Source organism: Helianthus annuus, chromosome 4, assembly GCF_002127325.2.
Source record: "Helianthus annuus cultivar XRQ/B chromosome 4, HanXRQr2.0-SUNRISE, whole genome shotgun sequence".
Lineage (NCBI taxonomy): Eukaryota > Viridiplantae > Streptophyta > Magnoliopsida > Asterales > Asteraceae > Helianthus > Helianthus annuus.
The window spans coordinates 170,378,762-170,384,051 of record NC_035436.2 but is presented as its reverse complement, the minus strand read 5'-3'; the positions used below and the strand labels follow the sequence as shown (position 1 = coordinate 170,384,051).

Below are 5,290 nucleotides of genomic sequence, written 5' to 3'. Positions count from 1 at the left end.
AGTTATACACGCCGAGTGTACGCCTACACCCCGTGCTCTGGTCGTGACCATCTCGTAAGATAATGCCAAGGATATCCGGGACACGGTCAATAACCCCCAAAGCCTAAAGTAAGACAAGACTGTTTAAACGAGTCGCACAAGCTATTCAAGACTGTACACCCATAAGGTGCAGGACTTGTGCGCCCGATCAAGCGGTATTTTAAATACCGTACCCCAAGCCCGTATAGGGAAAATAAGTCAAAATGCATTTACCTGAGCAAGTATAAGTCACAAATGATAAGTGTTGGTAGCTTTTACTGGGCCTCCTAATCTGGAACAAAGGTTTATAATAACCTATTAGATTTCTAACGGGTCTTTTATTTAAGCCTTAGCTTTGACCGGTTAGTTTTAAGGACGATACGGTTTACGCACGATTAAGCGAAAGACCGGATAGAATGTGATTTAGACCCGACAAGTTTTAATACTTGTATAATATGGGTATACTAAATACATTCTGGATTTTGAGATAAAAATGATAACGTTTGACCCGTTTCGGTCAATTTACGCAAACTAGTTACGTAAACCGAACCGAACGCTAAAGGGCGTTACGGGTAGCCAAAAGAGTCAAATGCAAGTTCCCTGAGATAATATGCTTTAAATATGATGTAATATCAGTAAGTTATGTTCTATAATGCCCGGAATAAGTTTAAACTCAATTTATGCCTTAGAAGGGCATTTTGGTCATTTAAAAGATTATAAAAGAGTCAAATTAGAAATCTGAGTTTCGGGTCTGGTTTATACAGTAAATATACTTAATTTAACATGTTATAACAGTAGGGTATGACCCATATACCAAACTTAACATTTAAAATCAAACTATGCACCGTAGGGGTATTTTAGTAATTTCACAAGGGCTAAAAACGCCAAAACTGGAAATCTGAGTTCATATACTTATACTTACTGTTATTATATGAAAATATACCAATTACATCAGTAGGTATAAGTCTTATATGTTTAAAATGAGTATAACGCTTACTATGCGCTAAAAATGCTTAAAATGCGATTTAACGCCGTTTCCGGGTTTTCAAAATAAATCTGGGATTTTTATATTTCTAGAATACTTAAAATAATTTATTTAACATATAAAATCAGTAAGAAAAGGTTTCGGGTCAAAAGAATGCAAAAAAAACTCATTTTATGGCTTAAACGGTCAAAACCGACAAAAACCGAAATAACTAAGCGATCTAAGATACGATCAGCCAAAAATTAAATAAAAATCATCAAAAATCCCAAAATATTATATAACATCAGTGGGTAAAAATTTTTGTATCAAAACGTGGCCAGAAATGGGTTATACGCGAAAAGGGCCGTTTATGTAACTTAAGAATATAGTTTTACGCTAATGGCCATAATTCAAAATCTGGACCACTAACTGATCCGAAATTTTCGGTGAAAGTTTATATATTAGAAATAAAGATTTCTACTCTTTCACTTTTCCAAAAATCACGTTTTATATCAAAAAGGGCAAAATAGTCAACTTTTAAGCATAATCGGAAACATGCAAATGAATCGGCTAAGCATAGACTCAAACAACAAAAATTCCAGAAAGTTTTACCAAAATAAAAATGGTCAAAATACTCTCAAATACAGATCTCAAACATGCATGTACGAATCCGAATCGATAGTCTACGAAATAGTCGTTTTACAAGACTTTCGGTTCCGATTCGTATTTATACTAAAGATTGTCGAGTTGATCGTGGTAAAACACATTCTTATATTCATTATAAAGCTATCTATGATGATCAAACAGATTGCATGTCCTTTACATTACCATTTAAGCTATTTTTCACAAAAACCATTTCTGTTGACTTTTTAGAAACAAGTTTGACTCGACAATTAGCATGCATAAAGTGGGAATCAGAGAATACCCTTTTGAGGGTTTGTTTCCCACGTAAGTACCAACATATATCTGGTTTCAATTTGAGAAATGACTGAGTGAAACTCGTTTAATCAGAAAGTCAAAGTATAAGAACAATCAGTTTGACTTTTACTAATAATCGATGCAAGAACGAATTAAGGACTGAATTAGAAGCTTACAAAGGTCTTATTGATGCTTAGTTAACACTAGGAGTCGGCCTTGATGTCCAGAAATGCTCCAGAAAGTTGTCTTGAGAGTTTTGCAAGTTGGGTGTTCTTGATCACAATGTATGAGCTCAAAGAAATGAACTTTTGATCAATTTAAAGCTGAATTCAGGTGTTGGGAGGAGGTTACTGTTGCACTAGGCATGCAAGGATGCTTATTGGAGCAATTGGAGGTGGAATGAGCTGGTTACAACTTAAAATTCGGGTCAAAAATGCAAAATTCGCGAATTACTGCACCTGGCAGTCTCACGCGGCCCGCTTGGGTCTGTCCAGGCGGGTCGCCTGGCCTCTGCTGCTGCCAAACAACTTTCAAACATTGACAGCTTTGGTCCCTGAACTTGCTTGCGATGTTTCGGCTACTTATCCTGACCCGTAACCCCCAAACTTGGTTTTTAAGAACCTTAGGACATTTACCAACATGGTAATGTCCTCGGATAACTTTGCGCTCAACCGAAAAGCCATGAAATTCGACGTTGACGCTTTTAGCCCCTCAAGTACGGTTTTGGCCATAACTTTCTCATACGTTGACGAAACTTCACGAAATTTTAACCACATATTCTAGTGAGTATATTTTAGCTTCTCAAAGCTTCGGGTCTGCCAAAAGTTCACTCAGAGGTATAAATTAAACATGTTGACACTTTTGGCCCCTATAGTTTGCAATTCCTCACTTTTGTGCAATTTCTGCGTCGTATGATCCATGAACCATCCGTTTAAGGTTATGAACATTATGTAGGGTTATCATAGAGTCTATTTATCCATTGTTGACACTTTGAACCCTTACGTTCCATAGTTTTCACCGTTTGTCACCTTTAGTCCCTCTAAAGTTTGTTTTCACATACCGGAACCTTATGACACGTGTCAAGACATTATTGGACGAAATTTTTCGAGGTGTTACACATAAGCGGGCACATCATGCAAATATTCACCATGACATTCCCTAATAATTGTAGCACATCATAAGTAACCATTACTAGGATAAAGTTGTTTCACGTTGTGATCAAGCTCTACCGAATCGTTAGCCGAACGACCCGATAGGAAGGTTCTTACCATGATGCAAACAGTAATCCTAGGTTCGTTTAACATCACATATGTTCCATATATGTACAAACCCTTAAGAACAACCTATTTCCCAAGTGATTAAATATATATTTTAATATAAAGTCATGTTAATGTGTATGTAAGTGTGTGTTCGTGTTAGAATACCGCACATTGTAAAACCGAGTAATTTATATATGGTTTTCCAAATAATTGTCATGCATGTTAACAGTTAACTTACATAAAGCAAACTTGTTCGAGTTCCCGTAAAGTATATGTATATATGTTAATGTGTATGTATGACACGCGTAGCCAAATAATAATCAAGGGCACACTTGCATATCATTTATAACCGTTAAAATAAATATCATTATATATTTATTTTATCTATTCGGATAATACGATAATATCCCGAATAATATTATCTTTAATTATAGTGTAATTACATTTCTAATCTCGTTCAACCATTTGAAATATATTTATAGATAATTATGTCTCTTTTTACATAATCATCCGAGCGAAATTAAATTGCCAAGTTTAAATAAATAAATAAATAATGGTTTCGTGATTCACAAGTATCCTCCAAAATAAATATATACTTTATATTTATTTTTATGAAATTATTTGAATCCTGATATGTTTTCATTTTTTTTAAAACATGTAAGTTATATTATAGGTTCTTACGAAATGATGGCAGAGTTTCCTTTATTTATAGAACAAAACCCGATAACACATGTTGTCAATAATTTTACAAATTAAGAATCCAATACCCAAATTATTAATACGAATTTCATGTTATGTTTCAACTTATGAAGGCTTTGGCTTGAGATTTATCCGTATTTATAATATACATATAAACATACATAGACGTGTACAAGTCCGATTAATTAGATTATCTCGCGTACAATTAACATATTATTCTACAATCCTACTAGTCGGGTTGGGTTCACTAGAGCTCGTTAACGTTCTATTATTACAAATAATACACGTTTTCAAATATAGAATACTCACACGTGTGAAGCTACCTTCTCATACGAATCGTTCAACAAAATAGGCACATAAAACTCCCCTTCAAAAGCGTGTTGACTGGTTTAACCGAGTTGACCTTAGTTGACTGGTTGACCCGACGACTGGCTAACCCGGATTTGTTTCCAAACAACCCAAAACTTCACAGCTCAGTTTCTAAACACTACCATATGCACCAAGGATTAAACGTCACGTCTATTCACCACTAACCGACGGATGGTGATCGTCTCCGTTGCCGGTAACTACCGTATAACCTGCAGAAATCGACTAGAGTAACCAGCATGCCTGACACAACCCTAAGTGGAGCAGATCTAAACCTAAATGAAGCATACAAGTTTAGATTCACTTACCGAAATTTTAAATTATGGATGAAGAAACACCAATACTTATTGTCGCCTCCAAACCTTGACACATAAGGACCCGATCTGAACTCGACACTCCCCATCGCTGCCTCTTGTGAATCATCAAACCACCACCACCGTCGCTCTAAGGACGGGTGCCGTAGTCGCTGCTGCTAGAGGGACACCGACGCTAATGGAGTTCAGATTTGTGGTTGTTGCTGCTAGATTTGAGTCAGAACCATCTCGAGTGCATCGCATCAGCCAGTCCTCCCCACACGCACCTGAACTGCCGCCGCCACCTGAGCCTCACCACCACCGCTCCACGCCATATCGCCGCCACCATAAGCTGCTGATGCGGCGCCTTCGTAACTATGTGGCCGAAGACCACCAGCCTGCATCTCAACTTTCTCTCTCCTTCGGCTCTCTATCTCTCATTCGATAAAGGCAAGTTATGTGTGTGTTTTTGTTTAGGTGGGGGCTAGGGTTTACAATATGATGAGAATAAAGAGGTGAAGAAGATAAGGTTTTTAAATACCTAGGGTTTGGGTTAGGTTATATGGGTTGTCAAGTGGGTGTATACCACGTATACGAACCCGGTTTAAAGATGACACGTCTCGCACATAAATAAATCTGCTCATTTAAATTATATAAAATAATTATAACGGTTAAATTATATTTACTAGTTTAAATCAAAACGAATACTTATAACTCATATAAATAAATATATACACTTATGTAGAAATATGTGTATTGAATTTGGAGTGAGG

The 5,290-nt window shown here is 36.5% G+C and overlaps 1 long non-coding RNA gene across 1 annotated transcript; it reads right to left on the bottom strand.

Moving 5' to 3' along the window:
* Window positions 1–4,022: 4,022 nt before the first annotated feature.
* Window positions 4,023–5,029, bottom strand: LOC110934660. Its single transcript, XR_002588529.2, has 2 exons — window positions 4,533–5,029; window positions 4,023–4,436 (listed from the first exon to the last, which is right to left on the bottom strand). It is a non-coding gene; the product is annotated as an uncharacterized LOC110934660 (long non-coding RNA).
* Window positions 5,030–5,290: the final 261 nt, after the last annotated feature.